This window comes from Pezoporus occidentalis, unplaced genomic scaffold (genome assembly GCF_034315485.1).
Source record: "Pezoporus occidentalis ecotype Australia unplaced genomic scaffold, CSIRO_AGI_Poc_V1 ctg93, whole genome shotgun sequence".
NCBI lineage: Eukaryota > Metazoa > Chordata > Aves > Psittaciformes > Psittacidae > Pezoporus > Pezoporus occidentalis.
This window is the reverse complement of record NW_026916294.1, coordinates 2,371,253-2,379,903: the sequence shown is the minus strand read 5'-3', so window position 1 is coordinate 2,379,903 and position 8,651 is coordinate 2,371,253. Positions and strand designations below refer to the sequence as shown.

General features: G+C 40.9%; 1 long non-coding RNA gene across 2 annotated transcripts in view; it reads left to right on the top strand.

The window, feature by feature from the left end:
- Positions 1–1,251: 1,251 nt before the first annotated feature.
- Positions 1,252–8,651, top strand: part of LOC134157107 (uncharacterized) — a 50,740-nt gene continuing 43,340 nt past the window's right edge. For both annotated transcript variants that reach the window (XR_009962186.1, XR_009962185.1), the window contains exon 1: positions 1,252–1,536. This is a non-coding gene — a long non-coding RNA (uncharacterized LOC134157107). The remainder of the gene's footprint in view (positions 1,537–8,651) is intronic.

Sequence of the window (8,651 nt, the reverse complement as noted above, 5' to 3'; positions counted from 1 at the left end):
TCTCTAAGAATCTAGGATATCCAGAAAGATATTTTCATTCACAACTTTCGCTTGAATTCTGAAAACACCATGTATAAAGGCTGTGGGAGATCCTTAGAACTACTGGCACACATTTTATATACTAGGATTAGAGACAGGCTGTGTTCTTAGCAATAGCATCTGCAATTCTTTCCTTCCCATTACTGCAGGCATAAAGGAACTGACATGAGAACTTCTAGATCTAGATCTACTCCTTTCCTTTAAATCCTGAGTGGAATTCAAAACTGGAGGGAGCTGGCAGAGTGCAGGCAGCTTCTGGTGATGGAAATAACACAAAGACCAGCCTTGGAAGGCAGTTGATCTCAAAGGAAAAGAGCCACTGAGACTTGAGCATAGTAGAATTCAAACTCCATTGAAGCCTTTGCTCATTGTCAAAGCTAAAATCCAAATCTTATCCCACATCTCATCCAGAGGTGAAAGTCCAATGCAGTGAGACACTTGACAAGTCCCCTTGTAGGACAGGTATAACACAGTTTGTAAATTGAGCCTTATAGAAACACCTTGTTTTCAGAAGAGGACAAGTGTCCTTTTTAATTTTAGAGAACAGGAGATAGCTGAAGGGAATGTGGCATATGGAGAGACCAGCAGATGAGCTGTCTTGGAAGATCTTGCTTTCATTACCTTTGATCTTGCAAAGATCTATGGTATCAATATTGCCTATTCCAAACAACATGTCTTTTTGTTTATACTAAGTCCTGGGCATCCAAAAAGGTTGCATTGCATCTCCTGAAACCAACTCCTATATTTTATTATCTGGAATAGAAGAGTACCATGCCTGCCCACATTATTCTTCAATCATATTCCATGGGAATCAGATTTTTTGTCATACACTGACGTGTGCCTGGCAATTGTAGCTTAATTATATTAAGCCCTTCATAACATACTTGGAAAAGAAATCAGTGTCTTTATCAGTCACTGACACCCAGGCAATATTTCAGTGTACACGGCTTTTTCAGGTCTCAGTGGCAGGAGTTAAGGTGTCAAGGAATTGGACTGAATTCACAATTTAGTTTCAAGAAAAGAGGCATTTGAAGGCAACATAGGACTGACTCAAGCTGGTGACACTGGTGATTTTATGTTCTTTTGTCTTTGCCATTTCCCCTCTTTTCCCTTACTGGAATAAAACATGGAAGAGATAATCTGTTGGTATATTGTGCTGATCGGTCCCTCAATGGCACCCTTGTTAAGGCTTATATCTTCCCTCTGTGGTTTGACTTCTACTCATCTAACTCTAACCCTTTTCCTGAATTGCCTCAGTTAGGAGCACATTTGTGCTATGGTCTCACTATGTAATCTGGTGGTGGTTTAGTCGAAAGAGAAGTGAGGACAATTTCACTCACTTAAGATCTCTGTTGTCCTCTTTCCATAAGCTTTGTGAAAGAGTGTCAAGACACTTGGAGAAGCAGCATGTGTCAGATGAATATGGGCCTCAGTTTTGTATTTAGTATTTTCCTACAACAGCCATCAACAAACAGCATCAAGACACCAATAATACAGGTAAGAAAAACTAAAAACCAAACCAGAGAAAGTTCAGCAATTGTCCATTGTAGAAAAAATAAATAGAAGATTCAATTTTGAGGCAGATTATCTCTCTGGGACTATTTCAGGTGGGAAAAATGACTCTGGAACAAGAGAACAGAACACTGGAATCCCAAAGAGCAGTAACAGACATTAGCTTCAACACCTCCTAAAAATAAAGAATGAGACTTTGTCCTGGAAAATACTGACACCAGCATGTGATCTATCACAGAGACAGGGAGATACAGTACAGAAAGATAGTGGGGATGCAAAAAGAACTATGATATCACAAGTAAAACAACAGTTACAAGGAAAGCTGAAGACAAATGGTAAGGGAGCAACAGCAACAGATGTTTTCCCTTTAGGTCATAAATGAAAACAGAAATCCTGATGCACAGGAGCTTTTCCGGAGAAATACATCTATATCAGGGCATGAAACACTAGTGAAACAAAAAGAGAAGAAAAACCACAAAGAATTAAAGCAAAACAGTCTCCTTTTTGCAAAGAGAATTAGGGCAAACACCAGGTAGCTGGTGATGGGCTGTTGTTTCAAGAACGATCACAGCTCTTCCAACCAAGACATGCTGTGTTCTTCTGATGTTTACATGACTTGCTTGCTTAAGGGCATAGTAAATGGCACAAGGTTTGTAGGTTTGTCCTGAAGTGGTTGTGCCATGCTCTAGTCGGCAATGATAAGCAGAGGGACAGTAAGGTCAGCAGCACTGATTGCATGGCCTGAGGCAGAGAGCAGGGTTAATATACAAAGGGTAGGAAGTTGAGTCTCCTCACCAGGATGTTGCCAGAGCTTGTGAAGTTAGAAATATCCTGGCTGAGGTCAACCACACCTTACTAGTGAGCAACTATCATGTGCTGGTACACTCCCTTAGGCATCTGGAACTGGCCATCATGAAAGAGCTGAAGGGGCTCTTGCTCTCAACCACAGTGTCTGTTTGTGTAGCCCCATGATGCAGTTTTCTTGAGCACATCATGATGCTCACAATACATTGGGTCATGATTTATGTGTAGACAAGTTAATGCATCCACAGACCAGAGATGACTAAATGTTGAGATCCCTGCAATTATCATTTTGTTGTGGATTTTCTTGTCAAGTGCAACACAGTTCCCCTTTAATGGGGCAATGCTTTTCAGACAAGGAGGGCCAAAAAACACCCTCTCTGAAATCAGCCACCTTTAGTCCTCTAATCAGAGAAAAGCTAAAGCATTCTCCAACCATTCTACCATTTGCTAGAGCAGGCTAACTCTTCCCTATCTCCCCTTACCCACAGCTACTCCCAGCCCATCCTGTCCAAGGAACATGGTCTGCTGGAGTATTGCTGGACCCCTGTATTCTCTATCCTGGGCCATGAGGTGCCCCTTGGAAGTCATAACAAGTTGTCTATGAAATGCCAGTGCAAACACAGCAAGCAGCTGTGGGGTGAGTGCATCCACAACCCTGACTTTCCACATGGATCTCTGCTCTTTATTTTGCCCGTATTTGATCTCTGTTCAGGAAAAATGCAGTGAAAAGTGTTTTCTCAGACCACCTCCCTTTCAAGGCTGACACTATCAGTTTGGAATATTCACAGGGCTATTGGGTGTCCGGAAGAGGGAATGGCCAGGATCTGAATGTACCATTCAATCCTAATCCAAACACCTTCCCAGCTTTAGCTCAGCCTATCAGGAAAGGTAATTTAGCACCTGGGGAAGACAGGGTTTGGAGCTTGCATTTGGCACACCATCCAGCCACCTCTGAATAGACCTTCCAGATGAGACATTCTGTCACAAAAAAAAGTTCATGGAGGTGTTAAGTGCAAAAGCATTCCTGAACCAATAGCAAATAATAATATATAAAAAAGAAATCCTGCTTTTGCCAGGAAAGAATAGCTTTCTGCATGTTATCCAGAATGTTGTTTGCATAAATAGCTGGGAAAGAAGGAAAACAGGGAAAAAAAATAGAATCACGACTGTGAATTTCACAGTTCTAATAAATGTGGTGCATATGCAGAATTGCTCTGGAGACCATCTGGCTGTGCAGTCAGTGTAGTGCGTGCTTTGCTGGGCTATAGACATACCTGTTGAGTGCAAGAGGCTGAGAGGTTTGTGCTGTACAGCCTGAGTGTCAGTGGAAACAAGGGTATATGCATGTGCGTGCATATATGGCTCTGTGTGTGTCTGGATCACTGAAAGAGACAGTAGATACAATTTCAATGGACCTAAGGGAATTAGAAGCCAGTGTCTCATTTTTATAAGTGGCTCCTTGTTGAGGATTCAACACAATGTCATGGCAACACCATAAGAAGTTGCCACTCCTCAGCCAAAGCACTATAACTACCTTTGAATGCTTGAGCTGAGAGCTCATCCTACTCATGTGGTGTAACCCTAACCTCAGGATAGACCCATCACAGTCACAATGAACAGACATCAAGCACAGACAGCTTGTCAAGGGGTAGGTGGTAAATTGTGATACTGCCATAACTCAGCTCTGTATGCCAGTACATAGGGTCTTGCTTAAATTCCACATGCATTTCTTACCAGGACTCCTAAATTACTTGAATAACGTAAATGTTTTCTGCCTAATTGGTGGGAAAAAAAAAAAAATAAGAGAAAAAAAATTAGGAAAGCTGAATGCTCACAGCTTGAATCAACAAGAGAGCTGACCATGAGCAGATTTGTGAAACGTTATAGCACTGTTATTGTGGGTTTCCAGTTGCAGAACCAGGAATAAAACTGACACAAGATATAATCAAAAAAGAAATAAAGGACTGGAAAAGAAATAATGCTAGTCAACATTGTTTTAGTAACAATCAGTCTCCTTGGGCAGATCTGATTTCATCCTCTGGTGAGATTATAAATTTACTTGATAAAAGTGACTGCATAAATGTAACAGACGTTTTCAGGCTTTTGACTACCAGTAGATGACATTCAGGCTTTCAAATATTACACATTATAATAGTGCATGCAATGTGCTTAATGCTGTAAAGAACCAGCATCAGGGACCAAAACCCAATCATTTTCATCATATAGGCATGGACAGGGAGGCGAGGTGCTCTAAACTCTTTTGATTGACTATTCTATGATTCTATTATTAATCAGGAGTAATGGCTAACTGCAGAAACCTTTGTTTTTCAGGAAAAAGACCTAGCTAGATGGGTATACAGTCTATTATATATCTGCAGACAACGTTACTCACCCAGCCCTAAACTCATTAGCCCACAATGACAAACTCTCCTTTGCATGTTTCCAAATCAGCTGTTTTGGGAAGATATTGAAAAAACACTGGGATTCAGTTTCTCAGATAAAAAAGGAAAAAATCTGCTAGTTTGAGGAATAAACATTAAAGAACACAAATTGGTTTGGGTTTGACCTCACACCTGTTCTTCCTTAAATCTGAACTTCCCAAAATCAAATGTTAATAGCATTTGAAAACCGGTCTGCAAAGCTATGTCTCCCTTGCCATTCTAATACCATTGCACTGATGCTCCCTAGTTTCTCTCCAATGTTTGACAGTAAGCAGACTTCCCTGTTTAACACACTTCTTTCACAAAACACCTTGACGTAGATCTCTGTTTAACAGTTTTCATAACCTGTGATTCATGAGCTGCTTTCATTATTTTCATTGTTAACTACAATGCAAACAAAATGAAAAGCTTCTTTTGGGGGAGAAGAGCAAGAGGCCCCTTGTGATTTTAAGATTATGAAAGGTTCCTCCCATAGGAGAACTGCATCAATATTGTGGGAATTATAAGTATAAACTAAAGTAAAAGAGAGAGCTGAATATTTCTATCAGAAACAGAATAGCAACCTAAAGAAAAAAAAAATTCAAAAATAAAAACAATTTTTACCAAGAAAACTATTTTTCTGAGACTATTTCTATTCATTATTTCTGTAGCAGAAATACTGGCTTTGTAATCTATGATGTTAGTGTAATATAGATAAAATTTAATTGATTATTTAATACACCTCCTTGATGTTGCATATTTCAGTGCATCAGTTTCCCTTACATATCTGAATGACATGCCACCCTTTGTCATCGACCACACAGTCTCTTCCACTGAGCATTAAACTGATCAAGACCCTTTTCTTCAAAACCGCTCTCCTATGTCTTACCTTACAACATGGACAGTCTCAGGGGCCGTGTTTGAATCCCATCACACAATACCTCAAAGAAGAATTGAGCAAACCCATTTGGTTCCACAGCACAACCTCACATCCCCTTGCCAATGCCCATGGCACAGCCGTGACACCCTCACCCCAGCTAACATTCAATATTAGAGCCAAATCTTCCCCTGTGTAACTGTTGTGAGAGATTTAAAATGTTTCTGCTTTCCCTCTCACATCCTTATGTGCTAACCGCATGCCCTTGTAACTGTCTTGAAAATAAAACAATAGAAAAAAAAGAAGGATCAGAAATCCCCTAACTAATTTTATCAGCTAGCGAGCTGACAAGCAGAAGTATATGTGCTGTAGAACCGAAACAGGTGTGGTTTGAGCATTTTCCACATTTGGTCTTTGCAAAAATATGAACAGAGTGTATTAATTCCTCCACACTGATAATGGGAGCTTGGACTCCGTTATCTAAAATAAAGATTCTTGGCAGAATTCCTCACGTACTCAAATGGGCAAGAAAACTAATAATGATGGTTTTCTTCCTTTTTTTTTCATTAGGCACCTTTTCTAAGTACACCAATCTGTGTGTGAATTTTACTGAAGGATTTTTTGCTTAGCATGCTTTACATGTGAAAACATCACTGTCCCTCTCTCAAACAGTGAGATGCATTCCATGACTCCGTCTTGTACAAATACTACACTGACAGGTTTGCATCTCTGTATGTATGTGTGTGTGCCTCTATGCTTGCATATTTGCCCATAATGTGTGCAACAAAACCAGGTTAGGTGCACTTGCACAGTAAGAATAACCTATTATCACCAGCATCTCTCTGCACATGTAAGAAACCACATATAAACTGCCTGGAGTCAGAGGGGACTGATAAGTTTTGGTAGGTCAACCAGACAACATGGTATCTCTTTGCTTGGTTGCCTGGTCAGGTCATTTTCTCTGCCATCTTTTTTGATGCTACATAGTGCTGAACCTGCAGAGTTTGGCACCCCTAATTTTGGGAGATTCTGCGGCTGGCAGGGCACGGACAGTACAAGATTTAAGACAAAGTGAATGAAGGGCTTGTTTGCCATTTTACCTGCCTGATTCCACCTTTTTCTTATTCTTCACTCCCTGTGCTTTGTGTAGCCTCCCACAATCATTCCAACCCTGGGAAGACACGAAATCCCTGCTAGGAAAATTCTGTAGCATCTATGCTACCTGTGTATGGCACAGATAATGTACTATAGTTCGATGACAGTATCCCACATGTTTCTGCTCAGCAGAGAGCACAATTTACTCCTTTTCTCAAACTCTTCCAAAGACCTTCTCAAGACTCATTGCTTCCATGATGCAGAGAGTAGTTTGGCCAACTAAAAGGACTGATAATGCTCACAAGCATGCCTTCAGCAGTGAAGTATAAGTGAAACAGCCACTGAAAAACATGCAGCCAGCTCTCAGAGCAGGGTTAGACTTTCCCTTTACATGCCCTAGGTCTTCCGCCAGCCAAACTCCCATACTCTCACTGTCACACTCAGCATCTTTCCTGAAGTTGCTGTCATGGTCTATAGGAGGCAAAGGTTTTTGTCTTACACAGATGAGGAAAGCTCTCAGTTGGAGATCTCCTAGTTTGAGTGCTCTGTATACCAGCCATTGGCCATTGGAGCAGGACCCTTCTTTTGACTGTGTTTTAGAAGCAGAAAAGATGGCCTGTTTCTTTTATGAAACACCAGGTAGGCTGCTGAGCCTTAGACACTATCTCCCAGACAGATGGCCTCTGCGTTATGCCAAGTGAGAGATCAAGGTTTCTCCTATAAGGTCTGTGATCTGTGTGTGGCCTTTCACCAAAGCTGAAGCTTTAGGGCTCACAGAAACCAGGCAAAGCAGCAGGATGTTCGTAGATTTACAGATACTCAAGAAACATCATTCTTCAGACCTAAACTATGTTCCAGTGGTTTCTTCCTGTTACATTTTTCTGTAAGGAGATATAGTACAACAGCAGTAAATTATCTTTGGGGTTTGGGGGTTAGCTTTTTTTCCCTATTTCACCAGTTATTCTTTGGTAAATAGGACCATATAATTTAAATAGTCAAATTGAAGTTTATACTCAATATGATGTTTATCCCATCCTGAAGTCTGAATATTTGAGACATGGATTTTGTACCCAAAACGTGGCATGACTCTAAGTTCTTTATAAACATTATATTTCCATCCTATTTGAGATCAAACTCCTCAAACTCATTTCTGGAGTTCCCCAAATCCTTGCATTTCAGCTTTCGTTTTCAGCAGCATCATTTGTTAATCCCTAAGACTGAGGGCTGGGCTCAGTTCCTTTCAGGTCTTCAATATTTTTACACTGTCTGCATAGTTTGGTTAATTTAATACTCTTTAGTTTTGCCTTCAGAGTTGCATTGATTTCACTGTGCTTGCTTTGCTTACATTTTCCAGTGGCACTATTCTCCTCTCTGACTGAATTCACTTCTGTCAACACAACAATGTGCGTCAATCAATCACTTATACCCAAACTCGGCTTCTTGGTAGCAAGTCCCATAGGAAAAGCCAATGGTAAATGAGGGGAATTCTCAATGAAAAGCTCAGACTACTTTTATTTCTGCATGTACAGGCTTAATTAACCTTTTTCATTTGATGGCCAAACAGAATGCACTGGAAAGCCTGTTATCCATAGATGGCCGAAGGATATGGGCTTATTCAAAGGCAGCGCTCAGGAAGGGTGGGGTAACGCCAAAGGCCTAACGTAGTGCTTTACAGCTCTGAAATCCCAGCAGTTTTTGCCAGCTGTAGCAGGACTCCACTGTGTGCGCGCCAAGCCGCGGGGCCACACACAGCCTCCGTGGCTCAGCACCCACACAGCCAGCGCTTCCCTAAAAATAAGTGAAAAAAAGGGAGAAATGCTGAATCAGACTCTCGGTGCTTAACCAAAAAACATGCACATAAACTATAATTTTTATTATAAAAACTCTGGTTGGGAACAGAGATA